A 26038-nucleotide genomic window follows, 5' to 3' on the forward strand; every position below is an offset into this window, starting at 1 on the left:
ATCTGGCAATGACATGCCGAACAATCCACCACGTGAGGTAATGTGTAGCTAAATATCCTTTAGTTTCTTAGGGCATCTATTTTTTCTTAGGGCATCTTCAACGCAGACCTTCAGATCGTCCACATACGTTCGGACTGCGCGGCTCGGACGTGTTGTGCCATTCAACGCGGGTCTCGGTCCGTTTGGTGGTCCGGATGCACTTTTCCCCGTAAACCGGGGACAAAGTGAGGGGGGTGGGGGGGCTTTGCGGGCGTCCGAACCACAAAAACACCCGCATCTGACTGCCCTGGCCCACCCAAAGCACCTTCCTCGCTCATGCGCACTTCCCGTCCAAAACGGTCAGCGTCACTCCAGAGTGTCAGTGTTGCATTCACGTCTGGTTAGAACAGACATGACCTCTCAGTGGTGCCAGCATTGAAGCAACGTGCCTGCCGAGAGAGCGCCGCCCGTGCCGCTTCCCGGGGCACGCGATTGCCCTGTGTTCGAACGACACCACAGCCGGCCGGCCGGCTGTTTGCCGCCCACATTGATGACATGCAGTTGCCGAGGAACCTCTGGTGCCACTCGTCCGTCCGTCTGCCGCCCACCATTGCCATTCGCCCGCTATATAAACTTCAGCCCCGGCCATAACCGTAGTCATCCTTCTCTGTCCATTTTTCAACTCCGCACCACTCCCACCATGGCCTGCTCGTGCTCCAAACCTCTCTGGGATGGGCTGTTAGCATAGCAGAAGAAGGAGATGGTCGTCATTGCTGCTGTCTTGCAGACAGAGGCTGACAATGTCACTATGGAGGACGCAGCCGAGGAGGAGCCGGCGCCACCCTCCTTGCCGGTGCATTACAGCTTGACCATCAGCGAGGCTCGTGCCCATTACATGGACATGGTGCGGGAGGAGCAGTTTCGGGAGGCGGAGGAGCAGCTTGACACCTACAGGGCCATCACGCCGGACGCAGATGTGACGGAGTAGGCATCGCTGCTCGAGTCCTACCACTCTGGATCCACCTCGCCCGCTGGCAGTACGGCCAGCATCAGGGGGAACTCGAGGCCGCCTATAAGGAGTTCGACAAGGCAACATCAGAGGTGTGGGGCAAGAGTGACGACGAGGACATCGTCAGCTCCGCCAAGGCCGCGCCCTGCCGCCACGACCATGAAGTCGGCACGTCCTCGGGCATTACCGGCAGCAAGGAGACATGGAGGCGGACAACTTCACTTCCTGGGGCTCCGGAGGCGGAGGTTACAAAGGCAGTGCTGGAGAACATTGAGGCGGAACAGAAGAAGGCCAAGGCATTAGCCGGAGCTTCGGTTCATGGGGCTCATGGACGGACATGGGGGACGGGCACGGGCGATCATCTAGATTAGGTTTAGAGTAGGTTTTATTCTGGTTTTTATATGAAAAATGTAATAAATTTCGTATGTTTTATATGAAACTCCGGAGCGGCGGTTGGAGCTCCTTAAGGATATTCGAACCAAGCGCAAAGTTCATATTGCAGTGGGCTTGCCTCCGAACTTGCCGGAGTGGGAGGTGGAGGAGGAGCAGAAGCAAGCACCTGATGCGGCCATCGAGGATGTGAAGCCGAAGAAGGAGAAGGACGAAGGTGTGGCAGATCTGCCACCTTTGGCTGCTGGATACGCACAAATAATAATGCACGTTTGCTAAATTTCAGTTGCATAACATTTTCTCGTGTTTCAATCGGTCCCAGTGCGTCACACCGAAGAGTTCATGACATCCCTGGCCTTGTGTGACCAGGACGACGGACAGATTAGAACCAACTGAAACTGCTAAAGATTTTTCAGTTGCCCGAGGAATAGACACCCCAATAGTAATGAAACTACTATGTTTCGGATAGTTCAGCTCCTTGTACTTGATTGTACACTTTTTTCATAGCTACTCGTACTTGATTGTACACTTCTATTCATAGCTATTTGATTGTGCACTTTCATCCTATCCTCCAACTTTTTTCTTAGTTGGAGGAATCCCTCCAACTGGAACCTTAGCAGATCTCTCCGTCAAGTTCCATGAGGTTTAATTTAGTCTCACACGAAAAATTGTGGCCGCCGGATGTGGTTTCACAGGATAGGATGGGATTCGGTGTGATTTTCGGATCACTCTGTACTTCTGTAGGTTCATTTGCAGTAACACCCTACACAAAGTTCTAATTGCAGCGTCCATCCTCGACCACCCGGAAACGGCCATCCTCGACCACCGTCCTCGTTTGCGGCTGCCACGGCATGGATTCCAGGAGATGGCCTCGCTGCCGATCCCTGACAATCTCATGGAGGAAATGTTCCTCCTCCCTGACCAAGCCGACCTCGCCTCCACCTCCACCTCCTGCGTTTCCTTCTGCCACGTCGCCGCCGAACCCTCCTTCCTCCGACGCTTCGGCAAGCTACACGACCGCCCCTCCTCGGCTTCCACCTCGCCGAGCCGCTCAACCCTCCGCGCCGGCAGCCCTCGCCCGCGACTTCTTCCTCTCCTTCCTGCCCGCCCCCTCCAGCTCCTGGGTCGTCCAGGACAACCACGACGGGCGCGTACTCGTCCCCTGGGTGGTTCAGATACAAACCTGAGCCCTTGCTACCACTAATTGGTGTTGCCATTAAAATAGTAAGAATAGCTTGTGTTCAGAAACTCCTTGATTTGAAATGATCTTCTCCAGATGCTGGAGGTTGTGCTGCTCCTCCACAGTTAACCACAGGTTGGTCAGTAGTTGAGCAAACATCTCAACGCGTTTCTCCCGGTCCTATCATGTCATGTGTAGCAACACCTGCAGTCAAACTTGCATTCATGACTAGTTGACAGCTTATATCAAAAAAAAATTAGAAAGGGTCTGCACACTGCTGCATACAGCCAATAATTATTCATGAGAAATATAAGTTGTAGGAACAGAGCATATTTCGGTATTTTGGCTGAATCAGTTTGCTTCTTCAGCTGATACAACATTCAGTGGGAAGACTCTGAACCATGTATTCTCATCAGTAACACTGTTTTAATCCCTTGTGCATCCCTTCACACTGTTCTCTATCCTGTCAACCTTGCAATGTTTCTTCTCAACAACCATGCATTTCTTGGCATTTGTTACTATCCCTTGGGGCCTATATACCGCATCTATGCACATGTTGTGACTCCCCGGTTTAACTGAACCAGGAGGTTGTCTTTGTTTTGGTTATGCCAACAGGGTGTCCACCCAAACATCAAAGGAGAAGTATGGGACTTTTTGCTGGGGTGTTATGACCCTAAAAGCACTACCAAACAGAGAAACCAGTTGCGACAGCAGAGAAGGTGTTTCTTTTTATCTTCATTTGCATCTTACTTTCGTCTTATCATCTAAGTCCATTTTAATCTCACTACAATTTCACTCTTCGTTGCGATACATGATTTTTACAATCTACTCCCTCCGTTCCAAATTACTCGTCGTGGTTTTAGTTCAAATTTGAACTAAAACCACGACGAGTAATTTGGAACAGAGGGAGTAGCTAGCAGCGCACTCACCACTCACATTTCCTTTTTTGGTCCTTATTTTTGCGACAGTGGCTACTTTAAGCATATAGGATGATAATACTTATCAGTAACTGAGAGTTGAAATTTCTCAAATAGATCACAAGTAGTTTAGAGACTTCTCAAGCAGAGTGGAAGCAGTCTAAAAAAAGGGATGCACATTCAAGCCATCGTATCTACAAGTTTTAGTTCGTTGAAAAACTGGATTAATGTTGTTCTATCACATGTTATGCTACAGTAGCACTGCTATTTTCTGTTTCAGGAAGTTCACTATGCTTTTCAGAAAGTTATAACGATAACATATGAATGGCATGAGGATTATACTGATTTGAATATTTTCATAGGTTAGGATATGAGAAACTGAAAACAAAGTGCTGAGAAGTGGGCACGACAGTTGGTAGTGGAAGGGTAACTACTATGCGTGTCATAACTGAAGATGGCCAGCCTATTGAGAGGATCCTAACTCAAATGGAGAACAACAAACCAATAATGGACTGCTCCCAAAAGAAGTTATTCAATCGAAACTTCTTCTGAACCAAATTGGTAAGCAGCAGTATTGCCTCTGTTTTAGAGCATCTGTCGCATGTAAAAGAAATAACAGTTGGCGTATATTTTCTTCAAGTTCTAAAATTTTCTGATTCTTCCACTGCTCAATTGTAGGTCTCGAAAATCAAACTGACCGTACACTAACTTATTACGAGAGCCAGGAGAACTTGGCACGGGACATTCTTACAGTGTACGCATGGGTGGACACTGACATCGGTTACTGTCAGGGTGAGTTGTTTAAGCAACACAGATCTTTTTGTCTGTGTGTGCAGATAAAGTATTTTTACACATCTGGATCAATTATTAGTAAAAAGGGAAATTCTTAACCATGACAGTTTCCTTAATGCTACGTTGTATATATGCTTATTAAATCCTTTCATGCATGAGTAGGAATGAGCGATCTTTGTTCACCAATATCAATCATTTTGGAACATGAAGCGGATGCTTTTTGGTGCTTTGAACGTCTGATGTGCAGAGTAGTGACCACCCCTATCCTTTTATCACTCAAGAAACATTAATTTGGATCCTTTACATCTTCAATTATTTAGGAACTGCATTGCTTTCTACAGATAACATTATAAAACCAAAAGGCTATAGAAATTAGAAAACAATGCATACAATTACATTTAAACCTTGCATGAACATGGATGGCAAGATGATTGTTGTAAGATGCACCTGGTAATAAAGCATTTTACATATGCCGATTGAACCGACTACATGAGCTTATTCTCTTGTGTTCTACTCCCTCCGTTCCGAATTACTTGTCGCAGATATGGATGTATCTAGATGTATTTTAGTTCTAGATACATCTATTTCTACGACGAGTAATTTGGAACGGAGGGAGTACTTCTGAACCGATTAGATGAGCTTATTTTCTTATGTTCTTGCAGCATCTAGTATCAGAGTACATCACCTGCTGCTTCCACTTTCAGGCTCCGATGCAGCTCTCCCACCGGCCGTACCTCGTGCTGAACGTATATAAAGGAGTGGAGGAGGGGGGAGAGGGTCGGCCCCTATGGCGCGCCCTGGAGGAGTCCTACTCCCACCGGGAGTAGGATTCCCCCCCTTCCAAGTAGTAGGAGTAGGAGTCAAGGCAAGGGAAGGGAGAAGAGAAGGAAGGAGGGGGCGCATCCCCTCCCCCTAGTCCAATTTGGACTAGGCCTTGGGGGGCGCCCAACCTCTCCTCTCTCTTTCCCCTAAAGCCCAATAAGACCCATATACTCCCCGGCGAATTCCCGTAACTCTCCCGTACTCCGAAAACTACCCGAATCACTCGGAACCTTTCCGATGTCCGAATATAGTCGTCCAATATATCGATCTTTACGTCTCGACCATTTCGAGACTCCTCGTCATGTACCCGATCTCATCCGGGACTCCGAACTCCTTCGGTACATCAAAACATATAAACTCATAATATAACTGTCATCGTAGCGTTAAGCGTGCGGACCCTACGGGTTTGAGAACTATGTAGACATGACCGAGACACGTCTCCGGTCAATAACCTATAGCGGAACATGGATGCTCATATTGGCTCCTACATATTCTACGAAGATCTTTATCGGTCAGACCGCATAACAACAGACGTTGTTCCCTTTGTCATCGGTATGTTACTTGCCCGAGATTCGATCGTCGGCATCTCAATACCTAGTTCAATCTCGTTACCGGCAAGTCTCTTTACTCGTTCCGTAATACGTCATCTCGCAACTAACTCACTAGTTGCAACAAGGCTTATAGTGATGTGCATTACCGAGTGGGCCCAGAGATACCTCTCCGACAATCGGAGTGACAAATCCTAATCTCGAAATACACCAACTCAACAAGTACCTTCGGAGACACCTGTAGAGCACCTTTATAATCACCCAGTTACATTGTGATGTTTGGTTGCACACAAAGTGTTCCTCCGGTAAACGGGAGTTGCATAATCTCATAGTCATAGGAACATGTATAAGTCATGAAGAAAGCAATAGCAACAAAATAAACGATCAAGTGCTATGCTAACGGAATGGGTCAAGTGAATCACATGATTCTCCTAATGATGTGATCCCGTTAATCAAATGACAACTCATGTCTATGGTTAGGAAACATAACCATCTTTGATCAACGAGCTAGTCAAGTAGAGGCATACTAGTGACACTCTGTTTGTCTATGTATTCACACATGTATTATGTTTCCGGTTAATACAATTCTAGCATGAGTAATAAACATTTATCATGATATAAGGAAATAAATAATAACTTTATTGTTGCCTCTAGGGCATATTTCCTTTAGTCTCCCACTTGCACTACAGTCAATAATCTAGTTCACATCGCCGTGTGATTTAACACCAATAGTTCACATCACCATGTGATTCACACCCATAGTTCACATCATCATGCGACCAACACCCAAAGGGTTTACTAGAGTCAATAATCTTGTTCACATCGCTATGTGATTAACACCCAAAGAGTACTAAGGTGTGATCATGTTTTGCTTGTGAGAGAAGTTTAGTCAACGGGTCTGCCACATTCAGATCCGTATGTATTTTGCAAATTTCTATGTCAACAATGCTCTGCACGGAGCTACTCTAGCTAATTGCTCCCACTTTCAATATGTATCCAGATTGAGATTTAGAGTCATCTGGATCAGTGTCAAAATTTGCATCGACATAACCCTTTACGATGAACCTTTTGTCACTTCCATAATCGAGAAACATATCCTTATTCCACTAAGGATAATTTTGACCAATATCCAGTGATCTACTCCTAGATCACTATTGTATTCCCTTGCCAAACTCAGGACAGGGTATACAATAGGTCTGGTACATAGCATGGCATACTTTATAGAACCTATGGCGGAGGCATAGGGAATGACTTTCATTCTCTCTCTATCTTCTGCCGTGGTCGGGTTTTGAGTCTTACTCAACTTCACACCTTGTAACATAGGCAAGAACTCCTTCTTTGACTGTTCCATTTTGTACTACTTCAAAATCTTGTCAAGGTGTGTACTCATTGAAAAATTTATCAAGCGTCTTGATCTATCTCTATAGATATTGATGCTCAATATGTAAGCAGCTTCACCGAGGTCTTTCTTTGAAAAACTCCTTTCAAACATTCTTTATGCTTTGCAGAATAATTCTACATTATCTTCGATCAATAATATGTCATTCACATATACTTATCAGAAATGTTGTAGTGCTCCCACTCACTTTCTTGTAAATACAGGCTTCACCGCTAGTCCGTATAAAACTATATGCTTTGATCAACTTATCAAAGCGTATATTCCAACTCTGAGATGCTTGCGCCAGTCCATAGATGGATCGCTGGAGCTTGCATATTTTGTTAGCACCTTTAGGATTGACAAAACCTTCTGGTTGCATCATATACAACTCTTTCTTTAATAAATCCTTTAAGGAATGCAGTTTTGTTTATCCATTTGCCAGATTTCATAAAATGCGACAATTTGCTAACATGATTCGGACAGACTTAAGCATCGCTATGAGTGAGAAAATCTCATTATAGTCAACACCTTGAACTTTGTCAAAAACCTTTTTCGACAAGTCTAGCTTTGTAGATAGTAACACTACTATCAGCGTTCGTCTTCCTCTTGAAGATCCATTTAATCTTAATGGCTCGCCGATCTTAGGGCAAGTCAATCAAAGTCCATACTTTGTTCTTACAGATGGATCTCATCTCAGATTTCATGGCCTCAAGCCAGTTCACGGAATCTGGGCTCATCATCGCTTCCTCATAGTTCATAGGTTCATCATGGTCAAGTAACATGACCTCCATAACAGGATTACCGTACCACTCTGGTGCGGATCTCACTCTGGTTTACCTACGAGGTTTGGTAGTAACTTGATCTGAAGTTACATGATCATCATCATTAGCTTCCTCACTAATTGGTGTAGTAGTCACAGGAACAGATTTCTGTGATGAACTACTTTCCGATAAGGGAGCAGGTACAGTTACCTCATCAAGTTCTACTTTCCTCCCACTCACTTCTTTCGAGAGAAACTCCTTCTCTAGAAAGACTCCAAATTTAGCAACAAAAGTCTTGCCTTCGGATCTGTGATAGAAGGTGTACCCAACAGTCTCCTTTGGGTATCCTATGAAGACACATTTCTCCGATTTGGGTTTGAGCTTATCAGGATGAAACTTTTTCATATAAGCATCGCAGCCCCAAACTTTAAGAAACGACAGCTTAGGTTTCTTGTCAAACCATAGTCCATACGGTGTCGTCTCAACGGATTTAGATGGTGCCCTATTTAACGTGAATGCAGCTGTCTCTAATGCATAACCCCAAAACGATAGTGGTAGATCGGTAAAAGACATCATAGATCGCACCATATCTTATAAGGTACGGTTATGACGTTCGGACACACCATTACACTGTGGTGTTCCAGGTGGCGTGAGTAGTGAAACTATTTCACATTGTTTTAACTGAAGGCCAAACTCTTAACTCAAATATTTTACCTCTATGATCATATCGTAGAAATTTTTATTTTCTTGTTACGATGATTCTCCACTTCACTCTGAAATTCTTTGAAATTTTCAAATGTTTCAGACTTTTGTTTCATTAAGTAGATATACCCATATCGGCTCAAATCATCTGTGAAGGTCAGAAAATAACAATACTTGCCGTGAGCCTTAACACTCATCGGACCGCATACATCAGTATGTATTATTTCCAATAAGTCAGTTGCTCGCTCCATTGTTCCAGAGAATGGAGTCTTAGTCATCTTGCCCATGAGGCATGGTTCGCAAGCATCAAGTGATTCATAATCAAGTGATTCTAAAAGTCCATCCGCATGGAGTTTCTTCATGCGCTTTACACCAATATGACCTAAACAGCAGTGCCACAAATAAGTTGCACTGTCATTATTAACTTTGCATCTTTTGGTTTCAATATTATGAATATGTGTATCACTACGATCGAGATCCAACGAACCATTTTCATTGGGTGTGTAACCATATAAGGTTTTATTCATGTAAACAGAACAACAATTTATTCTCTTACTTAAATGAATAACCGTATTGCAATAAACATGATCCAATCATATTCATGCTCAACGCAAACACTAAATAACATTTATTTTAGGTTTAACACTAATCCCGAAAGTATAGGGAGTGTGCGATGATGATCAAATTAATCTTGGAACCATTTCCAATACACATTGTCACTTCACCCTTAACTAGTCTTTGTTCATTCTGCAACTCCCGTTTCGAGTTACTATTCTTAGCAACTGAAACAGTATCAAATACCGAGGGGTTGCTATAAACACTAGTAAAGTACACATCAATAACCTGTATATCAAATATACCCTTGTTCACTTTGCCATCTTTCTTATCCACTAGACATTCAGGGCATTTCCGCTTCCAATGACCAGTCCCTTTGCAGTAGAAGCACTTTGTCTCAGGCTTAGGTCCAGACTTGGGCTTCTTCACTTGAGCAGCAACTTGCTTGCCGTTCTTCTTGAAGTTCCCTTTCTTTCCCTTTGCCCTTTTCTTGAAACCAATGGTCTTGTTAATCATCAACACTTGATGCTCTTTCTTGATTTCTACCTTCATCGATTTCATCATCATGAAAAGCTTGGGAATCATTTACGTCATCCCTTGCATACTATAGTTCATCACGAAGTTCTACTAACTTGGTGATGGTGACTAGAGAATTGTAGCAATCACTATTTTTTCAAGAAGATTAACTCCCACTTGATTCAAGCGATTGTAGTACCCAGACAATCTGAGCACATGCTCACTGCTTGAGCTATTCTCCTCCATCTTTTAGCTATAGAACTTGTTGGAGACTTCATATCTCTCAACTCGGGTATTTGCTTGAAATATTAACTTCAACTCCTGGAACATCTTATATGATCTATGACGTTCAAAACGTCTTTGAAGTCCCGATTCTAAGCTGTTAAGCATGGTGTACTAAACTATCAAGTAGTCATCATATTGGGCTAGCCAAATGTTCATAACGTCTGCATCTGCTCCTGCAATAGGTCAGTCACCTAGCGGTGCATCAAGGACATAATTCTTCTGTGCAGCAATGAGGATAAACCTCAGATCACGGATCCAATCCGCATTATTCCTACTAACATTTTTCAACTTAGTTTTCTCTAGGAACATATAAAAATTAAACGGGGAGCAACATCGCGAGCTATTGATCTATAACATAGATATGCTAATACTACCAGGACTAAGTTCATGATAAATTAAAGTTCAATTAATCATATTACTTAAGAACTCCCACTTAGAAAGACATCCCTCTAATCTTCTAAGTGATCACGTGATCCAAATCAACTAAACCATAACCGATCATCACGTGAAATGGAGTAGTTTTCAATGGTGAACATCACTATGTTGATCATATCTACTATATGATTCACGCTCGACCTTTCGGTCTCCGTGTTCCGAGGCCATATCTGTTATATGCTAGGCTCGTCAAGTTTAACCTGAGTATTCCGCGTGTGCAACTGTTTTGCACCCGTTGTATTTGAACGTAGAGCCTATCACACCCGACCATCACGTGGTGTCTCAGCACGAAGAACTTTCGCAACGGTGCATACTCAGGGAGAACACTTGTACCTTGATAATTAGTGAGAGATCATCTTATGAAGCTACCGTCGAACTAAGCAAAATAAGATGTATAAAAGATAAACATCACATGCAATCAAAATATGTGACATGATATGGCCATCATCATCTTGTGCCTTTGATCTCCATCTCCAAAGCATCGTCATGATCTCCATCGTCACCGGCATGACACCATGATCTCCATCATCTTGATCTATATCAATGTGTCATCACATGGTCGTCTCGCCAACTATTGCTCTTGCAACTATTGCTATCGCATAGCGATAAAGTAAAGAAATTACTTGGCGCTTGCATCTTATGCAATAGAGAGACAACCATAAGGCTTTCGCCAGTTGCCGATAACTTCAACAAAACATGATCATCTCATACAACAACTTATATCTCATCACGTCTTCACCATATCACATCACAACATGCCCTACAAAAACAAGTTAGACATCCTCTACTTTGTTGTTGCAAGTTTTACGCGGCTGCTACGAGCTTAGCAAGAATCGTTCTTACCTACGCACCGAAAACCACAACGATAGTCTGTCAAGTTAGTGATGTTTTAACCTTCTCAAGGACCGGGCGTAGTCACACTCGGTTCAACTAAAGTTGGAGAAACTGACACCCGCTAGTCACATGTGTGCATAGCACGGCGGTAAAACCAGTCTCGCGTAAGCGTACGCGTAATGTCGGTCTGGGCCGCTTCATCCAACAATACCGTCGAACCAAAGTGTGACATGCTGGTAAGCAGTATGACTTATATTGCCCACAACTCACTTGTGTTCTACTCGTGCATAACATCAACGCATAAAACCTAGGCTCTCATACCACTGTTGGGGAACATAGTAATTTCAAAAAAAATCCTACGTACACGCAAGAACATGGTGATGCATAGCAACGAGAGGGGAGAGTGTTGTCCACGTACCCTCGTAGACCGAAAGCGGAAGCGTTAGCACAACGCGGTTGATGTAGTCGTACGTCTTCACGATCCGACCGATCAAGTACCGAACGCACGGCACCTCCGAGTTCTGCACACGTTCAACTCGATGACGTCCCTCGAACTCCGATCCAACCGAGCTTTAAGGGAGAGTTCTGTCAGCACGACTGCGTGGTGACGATGATGATGTTCTACCGACGCAGGGCTTCGCCTAAGCACCGCTACAATATGACCGAGGTGGATTATGGTGGAGAGGGGCACCACACATGGCTAAGAGATCAAGAGATTAATTGTTGTGTCTATGGGGTGCCCCTTGGCCACGTATATAAAGGAGTGGAGGAGGGGGGAGAGGGTCGGCCCCTATGGCGCGCCCTGGAGGAGTCCTACTCCCACCGGGAGTAGGATCCCCCCCCCCCCTTCCAAGTAGTAGGAGTAGGAGTCAAGGCAAGGGAAGGGAGAAGAGAAGGAAGGAGGGGGCGCAGCCCCTCCCCCTAGTCCAATTCGGACTAGGCCTTGGGGGGCGCCCAACCTCTCCTCTCTCTTTCCCCTAAACACCAATAAGGCCCATATACTCCCCGGCGAATTCTCGTAACTCTCCGGTACTCCGAAAAATACCCGAATCACTCGGAACCTTTCCGATGTCCGAATATAGTCGTCCAATATATTGATCTTTACGTCTCGACCATTTCGAGACTCCTCGTCATGTCCTCGATCTCATCCGGGACTCCGAACTCCTTCAGTACATCAAAACATATAAACTCATAAGATAACTGTCATCGTAGCGTTAAGCGCGCGGACCCTACGGGTTCGAGAACTATGTAGACATGACCGAGACACGTCTCCGGTCAATAACCAATAGCGGAACCTGGATGCTCATATTGGCTCCTACATATTCTACGAAGATCTTTATCGGTCAAACCGCATAACAACATACGTTGTTCCCTTTGTCATCGGTATGTTACTTGCCCGAGATTCGATCGTCGGCATCTCAATACCTAGTTCAAACTCGTTACCGGCAAGTCTCTTTACTTGTTCCGTAATACATCATCTCGCAACTAACTCATTAGTTGCAATGCTTGCAAGGCTTATAGTGATGTGCATTACCGAGTGGGCCCAGAGATACCTCTCCGACAATCGGAGTGACAAATCCTAATCTCGAAATACGCCAACTCAACAAGTACCTTCGGAGACACCTGTAGAGCACCTTTATAATCACCCAGTTACGTTGTGACGTTTGGTAGCACACAAAGTGTTCCTCCAGTAAACGGGAGTTGCATAATCTCATAGTCATAGGAACATGTATAAGTCATGAAGAAAGCAATAGCAACAAAATAAACGATCAAGTGCTATGCTAACGGAATGGGTCAAGTGAATCACATGATTCTCCTAATGATGTGATCCCGTTAATCAAATGACAACTCATGTCTATGGTTAGGAAACATAACCATCTTTGATCAACGAGCTAGTCAAGTAGAGGCATACTAGTGACACTCTGTTTGTCTATGTATTCACACATGTATTATGTTTCCGGTTAATACAATTCTAGCATGAGTAATAAACATTTATCATGATATAAGGAAATAAATAATAACTTTATTGTTGCCTCTAGGGCATATTTCCTTCAGTATTGTGACATAATGTGTAATAATAGCCCATAATGCAATAAATATCGATAAAAACTCATGATGAAAAATGGATGTATCCTCGGGAAGCTTTACTTTGTGCTCACTCATTGAGGAACCTTCTGCCATCTTGCATTCAATCAAGGCCTTGGTTATTTCAAAATGTTCGGTCCTTTCCTGCTTCTTGTGTAGAGCATCTAGTGACCCAATTATAATTTGAATACTAGAACGTTTGAAACGTTTCTGTAGTTCATGATCCATGCAAGTCAACATGAGGCACTGGACTGAATCACAATTATCACTACAAGCAGTGTAAGAAGCTGCAACTTCCTACGATGCATCTATCGTAGGAGGATCACCTAGGGAGTAATCCAGCACATACTCTTTCTTAGCACTCATGCAAACAAATATCAGGTTCCGGAAGTCATGAAGAAAGCAATAGCAACAAACTAAACAATCAAGTGCTATGCTAACGGAATGGGTCAAGTCAATCACATCATTCTCCTAATGATGTGATCCCGTTAATCAAATGACAACTCATGTCTATGGTTAGGAAACATAACCATCTTTGATCAACGAGCTAGTCAAGTAGAGGCATACTAGTGACACTCTGTTTGTCTATGTATTCACACATGTATTATGTTTCCGGTTAATACAATTCTAGCAAGAATAATAAACATTTATCATGATATAAGGAAATAAATAATAACTTTATTATTGCCTCTAGGGCATATTTCCTTCAGTATTGTGACATAATGTGTAATAACAGCCCATAATGCAATAATTATCGATAAAAACTCATGATGAAAAAATGGATGTATCCTCGGGAAGCTTTACTATGTGCTCACTCATTGAGGAACCTTCTGCCATCTTGCATTCAATCAAGGCCTTGGTTATTTCAAAATGTTCGGTCCTTTCCTGCTTCTTGTGTAGAGCATCTAGTGACCCAATTATAATTTGAATACTAGACCGTTTGAAACGTTTCTATAGTTCATGATCCATGCAAGTCAACATGAGGCACTGGACTGAATCACAATTATCACTACAAGCAGTGTAAGAAGCTGCAACTTCCTGCGATGCATCTATCGTAGGAGGATCACCTAGGGAGTAATCCAGCACATACTCTTTCTTAGCACTCATGCAAACAAATATCAGGTTCCGGATCAATGCACATAGTTTCCACCATTTGCAGCCAACTTCTATTTCTCTAACATAGGAGCTAAGTTGCACATATTGTGAGCCATTGACCTACAATGATAAAACAAGTTCAATTAGACATTGTTCATAATTAATTTGCACTAGTGTTTAATCAATATCTCTCATAATTAAAAGTGAGTGATTCAAGATCTTGATCTTATTCATACTCATTGATGTGGACATCACTGATGACGTGAACTTCAATGGATAGGCAAACTTGGCGATCATATGTCCATATGACTCTTGTTCATCTTTCGATGCTATGTGCTCCGAGCTCAGAACAATTCTGCTAGAACTTCAAGACAACCGAGTGTTTTCTGCTTGCACGGTCTAACTTTACCTGGCTTACACCTCACAATCCATTTGTACTCATGTGGGCATGACGCACTCTGAACTGCTACGTGTCTTAGACATTTGCAACACTGCGAGGAGCACATTTTAAACTGATATTTTCTATGAGAGATCACCCTAATATTTGACTACTGCGTAATCAAAGTGTGCAAACAACAAAGGGATAAACATCGTAGACAATTCATAATAGCATGATATAGTATAGCCCTTGGCGCCGGGAACGTCTCCAAGATCCTGTGAGGTCTTTATGAAGGTACTCCGTGATTATGTTGTAGACACCATCAAGTTCTCCCGCGCCTCATGAAGCCACCTTGCTCCTGGTCCTCCATAGAACGTCCGTCGCTCCGTTGATAAAATAGAATAACGAGTTCTAACACGTAGGTCACAAAAGTGACAATCCCTTGGCTCCAGCCATCATGTCGTACTGTGACGTGCAGGTCACTTAACGTTATATCATATAACCATCTCATACATAAACTTGTATCATGACGAAGGCTATACCACATCACATGCATCCTACAAAACCAAGTTAGATGTCCTCTAATCGGTTTGGCAAATTTTTAATTACGTGGCTTCTAGGGTTTCCGCGTAACTGTACCTACCTACGTCCACCATCAAGGCGATAATTATTGTTGCTAGATTAACTTCCCGATGTGTGAGGGGAGAGACTTATTTAAAAATCTCTAGTCCCACACTAAACTTCGTCTAGTACACATGACCCCCTAGAAGATCGTACACCTTCATTTCCCTCTCATGTTTGTGACAGTTCACTATTCTTCACTATGATGAAGCCTAAAGAACTGAACCGAAGCTAAATCATGTCGTCAATGAGTTGAACCGAAGCTAAATCATGTCATCAATCACACAAAGTTCTCTAAGTAGATTAGAACCACACTTGTCTTCTAATTATGAGGATTGGATCTAGGTCAAGCTCTAACTGGATCAACTAGAACTAGACAACTAGAGGAGGCTCTAAAACTTGTGTATATCAAAAGTGCCAAAACCTCTAGTATATATAGGTTGGAGGGAGCGGAGGGGGCGCCACAAGGGGAGAGGGTCTCCCGCCTTGTGTAGCCCAAGAGGAGGGGGGTCCTCCTCCAACTCAGCATCCCCCTTCCTTCAGCAAGAGGAAAGGGGGGCGCCTCCCCTATTGGGCCCTTGTGGCCCAATATGCTTTCCACCTCTTGGCCTTTTAAGGACTGTTGATATTTAATTAAATATAAAGGCCTCCAAACTATTATTAGAGTCTTTTATTATTAATTTAACATCTCCGGCAACATTTTCCACCTATATATTATTTATCGGTATTATCCGGTAATGCCCGATAAACCCCGAAACCCTTCCGGTGACCCTGAAACGCTTGCGGTTCCTCTCAAAACTATTTCGAATATTAGTGAAACTATTTGACAAATATATTCTCATTACTTCTTTCCTACTAACACTTAGCAGATTGTGATTACCTTAAGCTTGTGACCCTATAGGTTCGATAAAACATAGAGATGAACAATACCCCTTTCGTTTAATGACCGATAGCGGAACCATGGACCTCCATATCGATCCCTATATGAGTACACTCAGCTTCCCCCTTTTGGTTATCATGTGGTATTTCTTTTGCTTCACCATACTTCAGAAAACCCGAGATGGGATGAATCGATATCTTCTTAAGTTATACACATGCTCACTATACCGGTCTTCTCGTTGTCGGCTTTGTTCTTCTTTCTCGTTGTATGTTTCGGTATCCCCGTGATCTACTCACATGTGTCTGGCCAAACAATGGTGGATGCCATCACATTGAGAGGGCCCTAAGAATATCTCTCCATCATCGAAGGAGAAAATCCCACTCTTGAGCTATCTAGTCCCTTGTCAAACTTTCCGATGAGCATGTAAGTTGTCGTTATGATCACTGTGTTACAAATGAAGTTTGACTAACTCCAAACTCGTCATACGATAATAAGTGACTATGATACTCTCATGGTCCAAGGAACTAAATCACACATTAACACTCTGTGTTATAATAGTTGACTATTGACGATTGTATCTCAACGTATAACAAACAAGTTTGGGTCGGTTTAATACGATCGTTCTGGTAACGTCATATTCTCAAAGTTGTTTTAGGACTATCGTTATACTTAACAATATCCCAAGACCGGAAAACATGATCACTAATAATGTTTGAGCTAGCCTTAGAGGCAAGACTAGGAATCTTATTTTACCGTTTATCATTCCAAACATGCATATGAGTTTTCCACTAAATCTCACATTCCAGGATCATAGCAGCTATAACATAGAATATAAACTCTTAATTATGAATATGAGAATATGATAATACAATATTCTTGACTCTAGGGCATATTTCCATAGAATTCAATGATTTACCCATCAATATCGGTCTTTGCTTCTCCCATTATGAAGTGTGAGCAGTCTACCCCTTCGACAATGGGTTCATAGGAGTAGCCGTGATGTAATATTTGACTTAGGCAACATTTCCCCTAGATCATGTAGAATATGATCAATATCATACTGGTGTCTGTGGTGAGAAAACGTCAAGTGAAATTAAAGGTTGCTCATAGCAGTAGGGGTAAACGATGCAATTACAGTTTTCTTTGTAGCATGTCTCTAGAAGAGAGATGCAATGCCTCCATTCTTCTTTGTGTTTCAATAATTTTACAATCCAAAAATAAACACCAATTCTTCAACAACATTGAATTAATCTCTATAATTAGTGATCACTAATAAATTGACGTTGTAATTCTACAATAAAAATAATCTTGTACAAAACAAATATATCTATACCTAATAGTAAATGATAGGTCGTTTCTCTAAAAAAATTGTCCGTCGACCTATCCTAAGTTGTCCATAAAGCTGAAGTAAATTACCCACCATGTCACCCATAAGTGCAAAAAAAAGCTCTTTGTTAATTGTTTCTCTGATTTTTTTGCCCTATCATTCAAAATGTCTTTAAAGTTTAAGTAAATTACCCATCCCACCACCTGGAAGTGAAAAAAAAACTATCATTAATTTTTTTTCCCTGAGTTTTCCGTGTGTCAGCGAAACTAATCCTAAAGTTTAAGTAAATTACCCATCCCATCACCCGTAAAAGTGAACAAAAAACGAGCATTCCTCTGAATTATTTGTATGTCATAAGGCCCCCTAGTTTTTCATCCATCATGAGACTGACATTTTCTTTTCCTTCTCATACACGCATCAAGAGTGTATTAAAAAAAATACATGCATCAAGGATCAAGTCCAACATCGATCCATTGTGAGCATGTTAGAATGCACGCGTCTTACGTCCGCATGCGTGCCGGTTAGTGCACAAATATTCAAATACGTGTATATACATGGAGTGTGAATATTTGAAACTTGATTTGAAGACCGCGACTTTATTATCTCATTGCAACGCACATGCCCTTTTGCTAGTATAACTAAAAAGAGAGGCAAGGAGCAACCTAAATAAACAAGTTAAGTTGTCCCTAGACTGCTTACACGATCCAGAAGCCGTGTCCGCTTGTTGTAGTGCCGGTCCGCACCGGACACCCTTATGGTACTGCCCCGCTGCCATCTCCTAGTCGCCCTGCATGGTTTTCCGTGTCACGATGCATCGTTGCCATGTACAACTAATGTTCACCGCATTCTTTTTCCATTGTGCACGATGAGATCTGCAGGGCTGCAATAACTTCCCAAGACGGAAGTAGATGCATTTGGATCAAGCCTTTCAATAATCGGCTTGTCTACGCTCTTGGGCCAGGCCCAAATGACATTTGTTTTCAAAGCCATATAGAAGTGGGCCGAATTTTAGGGTTTGGAACGCCCAACCACTACCATCTTCCCTGTAAAATCTAGACCGTCCCTTGTGTTCCCACTGGCATATTCCCTATAAAACCCGCAAACACATCCCCCGCAACTTACCCTACCCATTCCGTCTCCCCTCCGTCGCCGTTCTCTTTCATCCTCCATCTACTCTCATTCTATAGTGATATTCCTTCTCCTATGGTCAGCCGCCTCCCCGCCCTCAAGACTAAGGTAAAGTTTCTGCCCATCTCGGAACCTCGCTTAAGCGCATAACTGATCTAACCCTAACTTTTGATCCTTCAACTCGGCATGTTAGTGGTATGAATCTTGGCGCTCGTAGCCATAGCCGCCACCAATCTACGGGTTTGAATCTTGGTACTAGTTTGTGGCCTTCCTCCACACTGTCGACCTCAACTATAGTTGCCAGGAGCCATATAAGGAGTTGAAGGTATGGATGCGTTTTTTATTGATTTGGCAGTGTAATATTCTATTAGAAATAACCTACCGATGAAATTGTAGTAATTTCCAAAAAAAATGTCATGTCTTAGTTGTATGAGTATGTTAATTTTAGACATTCACATGTAATAACGTAGATTGCATTTGCTTAATTATGAAATTTTCCCAATTAGATTGGTATAGTAATCACAACGGCGGTATGGAAGTCCTATATATACCTCTAATGTACCTCAATTCAACTAGTTTCCTTGTTTATTGTCAAAGAAGTCTGTATATAAAATTGTGACACATCCAGCTTCTAATTTTAGGCTGTTATTGTAAATAGAGTCTGTACATAAAATCATATGCTTACCATTTGGGGCACATTAAGTTTAACGAAAGCTAGAGTGACATGCACGCGTGAATACGTTTTCACGTTTCAAGCTTCTCATTTACAATGCTTTGAGTGTGGTGGGCGATTTGTAAGCATCAACCCCACGATATACCAGAGATGTGCATTGGGAGATGGAAGAACTTTATTGCACATATAAGTAGGTTCTGGTCGTTTGAGTTAAACTATTTGTCTTGTGTTTCTTACCAGATATACTAAGGATGTAATCATGTCACAAAAAACTTTGTCTTCTTTTTTATGTGCAAGAATTTTGTGAAGCGCACCACATAGACTATATAATTACTATAGTTTTTTATAACTGAATTTAAGAAAATGTTTATCTTTTTTACTATTCCTCTGAATCAAATGAATGGGTATGTGCTATGTAATGCCATGAAAGTAACATTCTGTATTCCTGTATTGCCCCTCTATTTTCCAATGAATCTAGCAAGCACATTATTCCAACATATTCAAAGCACAAATACCTAACTCTACTATGGTATTCTGAAGCAGGAGTTTGGTTCTAGAATGAGTTTACCTCCAATTTCTCGCAATACTCGTAAGATAAGCTCCTCAATGAGAACACATGGAAGGAAAGTTGACGCCATTGCGGTTCATACAGAAGTTGGAATTAACACCCGTGGCCGAATGTCGAACTTAAATGCTACGACTTCACTGGAACCAACTCAAACTGCCATTCGAAGAGGTATCTTTCCTACTAGCATGTTGTGAGTATCAAGAATAATTATAGTGAAAAAGATCGCTATAAAATTAAGCTTACAGCTTAACTAATAAAATGCTATGAAAATGTGTGAAACCTTCCGTTGAGTTGTTCATTGTGTCAGATGAGGGGCTTAGGCTTGTTATGGATCTGAATTGCACTATATTAGAGTTGGTTCAAGGAAATTCTTGTGACATTTTGGATGTTCCTGGAGGGGCTCAACTTATCACTCCAGCCGAAAATGAACACGTAGAAGAAGTGGTTGTGGAAGATGATATAGGTTGTGGTGACATGTTACAAGTTCCTAGAGGGGCTCATGCCATAGTACAAACTTAAGAGGTGGAAGAAGTGGCATTGGAAGAGGGAGTAGGTATGGATGACAAGTTGGGAGTTACTAGAGGGCCCCAACTTACTCTTAGCAGTGACAAACATCAATCCCCGGTGAAAAATGAACTAGTGGCTCAAGAAGTAGTAACGGAAGAAGATATATATAGGTCATGACGATGAGTTATCATATTCCAATCAAGTGCCGATCACACATGCCAATCAAGACGTTGACCTTACAAATCATTCCTCTGACGAGCACTTGAGCCATCCAAGCTCAGTGCTACCATCTATTACTTGGGCAATTCCATCAAACCATTTGTATTACAATTTTCCGCATTTGATTCTACTCTATTGTTGCTTAGGAATGCTTCCCTCCCTATCCTTTAATTTCATTGAAGAATACTATTTTGGGGCAAAATATTACAAGTTTCTTCTACTTTATGTTATAGTGCCTTAAAATATCACAAGTTTCTTCCCTCCGAACAAAACATTCACTTGTCACTAATAAAAAAGTGTAGTCATTAAAAAAAGACATATTCGTATGTATTTAGTCGTTTCTAAAGTAGGGAAATGTATTACCCCCCCCCCCCCACACACACACACACATACACACACAAATATAAGATGTTATCGATATTTTAATATCGACTATATAACGACTGAAATGAGTGAACAGACTCAGAAAAATGTGTCTATATACATCCGATTCATAAAAAAGTTTGACCATCTTATATTTATGAACAAAGGGAGTGTTTTATATGCTATGAAAATAGGTTGCAACTAAAAGATATCTATAAATATTTCGTAAAAATAATTTCTGTAAGTATGCATTAGGAAGGGAGTACTTGGTGCATTTTGCATTAGGAAGGTACTCAATTAATGATCCAATAATGTCATTCCATTTGAAGTAAAATAGCACTTACTAGAGGTTTCAATTATTCCCTTTTTACGGATGATTGTCAGGATTAAGAGTTTATCTTACCTAAACTAATAGCACTTTAAACAAGCTCTAAAGTCCCTTTAAAAATAAGTGCTCTAAAGTGACCAATTAAACTAGTTGAACCAGGAAATTTTTTATCTCCCCTACTCTTGTAGTATTGTCAACTAAACGGTTCAACTGATATGCACCGGTTCGCTTATTTTCTCTTTTGCCCCCGGCGACCAAAGTAGGGGGAATAGGTGGGACCTTTAGACAAGTCCAAGACATGGTGGATGTCGGTCATGGTGGGATCGTCGGAGGCTGATCCACTAACCCGCAGGCCGCAGCAGCTGCTAGAGTTGCAGCCGCACACGCGGTTGTGCAATTAGTATTACATGATCAGTTTCGATCGATTCATTACTTAGGGGAGCTAATTTGTTGATTGATTGGTCGGCTTGATCTTGGTGCGAATAGCTAAAGGAAAAGAACCCAGTGCAAGCTAGCTAGCACGTGGGAAGGTTAAGATCCCGCGCGCTAGCTAGCTTGCATCTGGTACTTTTCCCTCTAGCTACTTGCACCAAGGATCAAGCCGACAATCTATCAGCAAATTAGCTTCCTAGCAATAAATCGATCAAAACTGATTCTGTACTACCAATTGCCCCACCGCATGTGCGGTTATAGCTGTTGCGGCTCCGATCAGTGGCTCGGTGTTCGATGATCCCACCAAGCCGACACCCACGCTGTTTTGGACTTGTCTAGAAGTACGACCAATCCCTCCATCCTTTTGTCGCCTGTGACAAAAAAAATCTCCTAGCGAAGCGCACGTCCAGTGCCAATCAGTTGAACCGGTTGACAATAGCACGAGATAAGGGGAGATATCAAAACCTGGTCCAATTAGTTTTTTTAGATGAGGTTCAATTAGTTTAGGAGGTCACTTAGAGCTCTTCTTAAAGGTGCAACCTCTTAATTAGTGGGGGAGACTAGAATATAATCTGCTATTTGGGTGAGATCGTAGGATAGACACTCATCGATAGTTATAAGGGTAACATGTGGTAGTGTTAGACAATCTCATGCCCTTTGTGCATATGTGACAATAAACATATATACATATGCTATTTGAATGCCTCATTCAAGTGTGAAAAGTAGACAAGCCACGTGTGGCATGGTTACTTAACCTCTGCCTAACGAGAACCAAGTATGCCGGGGGTGGTCTAGGTCGGAAGACGACACGAGCATAGGTGCGTGCATATGACTGTGACTGTGCGAGCCAGTCTAGGTCGGAAGTTCCAGACTCTCTTCGAATGGATCAGACCGTCTTGTGACTCGACTGTAATGGGCTTAACACTAGGCCCAATACCGAATCTATGTAGGTAAGGGTAAAAATAGTTTCTAGGCCTAGCACTTTTGGTGGTTGCACACGGCTGGATAACAACCGTTACCACCATATTTGTCGGGATGTCATGTCGATAGACGGACCACACGTGTCCCGTCGGTTAGCACGCGGTAAACTCAATCGGTAGTGGTTGTAGTACCAGTCGTTGATGCGTGCGTGCGTGGCTGTACCGGTGGTGGTTGGTGGGCGGTATTGCGGGGGAGGCGGGGGCCAGGGGGGTTGCGGGGAATTTTTACCGGTGGTTTTATATGCATGCACGTGGACGCTCTTGTATGTTTTGTGGTTTATGTAAGGATGACGGGTTATATTAGCATGATTAAATCTGTTAGGATTCAAGAGGGTGGTGGCAAGATTAAATCTTGCGTTCCATGTCAAGTTGCTGTCTTTCTATGGGCGCCAGTAGATGGTGGTTTCGTTATGCCAACCTTGGTTCCTAGCGTTCATGCTAATTTTGTTGAGAGGTGTTTGTACTGTGTACAATGCACATGTCTTCACTTAATGTGCCTGTGTCTGGTGCCAAGTTCTGAACTTTGTAGAGAGAATGGCATTGTAAGTCATAACCCAAAGTTACACGAGAGCCTCAAAAGAGTGGATCTTTGTTTTTTTATTGCATGCTATGCTTGTTAGTTGCAACTGGCAACCTAAATTGCCATATCTCATTTGTCATGCTATTTCGTGACATATCTATGGGATATTGAGTTGTAATGAAGTTGAAATTGTCAGTTTTCAAGTTGTGCATTGCTGATAAATTATTGTCAATATGGATGTTTACGAAGTTTGTTTTGTATATTCTTCTCTGGCTTCTGGATGCTAGCATATCTGGTTATGCATCTCAAATCTACTGGTGCACAAAATTGATTGCAGTGTTTAGTAATTGGATTGTGATATACTAATATGGTTCAGTCTTTCCTTTTCTCCAGGAGCTATTATTGAACCTGCTAAATGCCGATTGATGAGTTTGGATGAAAAGCGAGAACTTGTTCTTGAGTTATCGAAGAGGCCACAAAGTGCTCCTGAGAAACTACAGTCATGGAGTCGCCGTGATATTCTAGAGATTCTTTGTGCCGATCTAGGAAGGGAAAGGAAATATACTGGATTATCTAAGCAGAGAATGCTGGATTATCTCTTCAGGGCGGTAACTACTGGCAAATCATCTGGCCCTGTGGTGCATGTGCAAGAAAAGGAGCCAACTCTCGACCCCAACGCAAGTAACCATCAGTACCCTGCGAAACATCAAAGGAAGAGTGACAATTCGTCAGTCAACAATCCGCTAACCGCTGTTGTACTCGTGCCAATAAATAATGTGCGGTCCTGCCGGAATATGGCATGCAGAGCAATTCTTAACATGGGAGATAAATTTTGCAGACGCTGTTCATGCTGCATATGTTTCCAGTACGATGACAACAAGGACCCTACCATATGGTTGTTCTGTCGTTCAGAATATCCCATGCAAAAAGATTCTTGCGGGTTATCATGCCATCTTGAGTGTGCTCTCAAGGATGGAAGAACCGGAATTCTGCCGAGTGGGCAGTGCAAGAAACTTGATGGTGCTTATTACTGCCCTCACTGTCGGAAGCAGCATGATTTGCTCCGGTATATATTCTGGGGCTTTTTTTTATTCATGCAGGTTTATTCCGGCATTGCTTGTGCCGATTTACAGTTAAGATAAATGCATTTATCATTTGCTGTGGAACACGTCTGTTTTTTTTAGAAAAGGAGGATGACCCCCGGCCTCTGCATCTGGGCGATGCATACGGCTACTTTATTAATTATTCTCACAAGACCTTACAAAGTAATACAATAGTAAGACTAAAGCCGCCGTCTAAGCACCTCTATCCAACTGATGAAGGGGCGCAGATAGCCTGGGCCTAATACCAAACAGACATCGCAGCCAAACCTAACATCTAAGACCTGAGAACCCATCCAGGACGCCTGTCGGGCATGGGTCTCACCGGTCCGGCGTGCACTTCTGTTAATTAGAATCATGTTAAATTACCTTAGTAGTACCTTCTGAAGTAGTTATATAATAAAAGAGGTTGATGAAGTCACTTCTTGAACAACCCAGTACAATGTACTTTTATCATATATTTGTATTCATCAAGTTTACCAGCCCATTGCTCTGTTTCCTCTTGTTTGAACGTCCACCCTTTTAGTAAACTATCTTGTCGAGCAATAATATGACTGTTTAATGTACTTGTTCAGGTCCTGGAAAACACAACTAGTGTTAGCTAAAGAGGCTCGGCGGCTCGATACATTGTGTTGCCGGATTTTTCTGAGTCATAGGATCCTCTTCTCCACGGAGAAGTATTCGGTCTTGCATAAATTTGTTGACACAGCGAAGCAGAAACTGGAGGCTGAATTTGGATCTGTACGCGGGTATGGACATATGGGTCGTGGAAGTGTCAGTCAGCTTACTTGTGGTGCTAAAGTCCAGGAACTTTGTGCTCAAGCACTTGATGTCATGGAGTCTAAGTTCTCTGTTGAATCTCGTACTAACTCACAATTTGAACGTAAGTTTTGTGGCCCTTCACATTAGATCTAACATATGGAAGCGATGATATTAACTTTGTGCATCTTTGCATTTTCAGGATCCAATATGATGCCATCAAGCTTCGTAAAGTTTGAACCTATAACGCCTACATCTATCACTATAGTTTTTGATTTCGGTCGATGTCCTTTGCTCGCCCAAGGGGTAACTGGCTTTAAACTATGGCACCAGGTGGATGGTCCAGGATTTTACTCGGCAAATCCAACTGGCATCATACATGCAACGTCAAAAACATTTGTTGTCACTGAACTCAAGCCAGCTACATGCTATATGTTTAAGATAACTGCATTCAGCAACTCCAGTGAGTTTAGGCCATGGGAATTCAGGGCAAGTACAAGCTCTCCGAAAGAAAGTGATCTTAAGGGTTCGGTTCCAGGTGGTGCTGGAGTAGTAGACCAAAATAACAGGAGCCTAAAGACAAATAGTGGTGGTCAATCTGATCGTTCTTCAGAAGGTGTGGACTCAAACAATAATGGAACGGTGTGTACTGATCTTAACAGGTCAATGGAAAGTGACTTTGAGTACTGTGAAAATCCCGAGATCCTTGATTCAAACAAAGCGCCTCATCACCCCAAAACTTGCAAAACATGCAGATAGTTGCAGCTAGGGTACCAGAATCCTTGAGCTGAAAAGGTAGTACCTCGCCATCTTTGTAGAAAGAAGCAAATAAATTACTCTTTTCCCATGTCAACGCCTATCCATATTAACCGATTAACCAACTTGGAACAATGCTGATGTGTCATCCCTCGTCCTTTGTAGGGGTTACAGGAAATCTGGGCGGTAATGATGTGTGGCGGCCCTCCTCCTCC

The 26038-nt window shown here is 42.5% G+C and overlaps 1 pseudogene; it reads left to right on the forward strand.

Annotated features, from left to right (window-relative positions):
* Window positions 1-739: 739 nt before the first annotated feature.
* On the forward strand, window positions 740-25858 carry LOC123129340 (uncharacterized; annotated as a pseudogene).
* The last annotated feature ends 180 nt before the right edge of the window (window positions 25859-26038 follow it).

Source organism: Triticum aestivum, chromosome 6A (assembly GCF_018294505.1).
Source record: "Triticum aestivum cultivar Chinese Spring chromosome 6A, IWGSC CS RefSeq v2.1, whole genome shotgun sequence".
NCBI lineage: Eukaryota > Viridiplantae > Streptophyta > Magnoliopsida > Poales > Poaceae > Triticum > Triticum aestivum.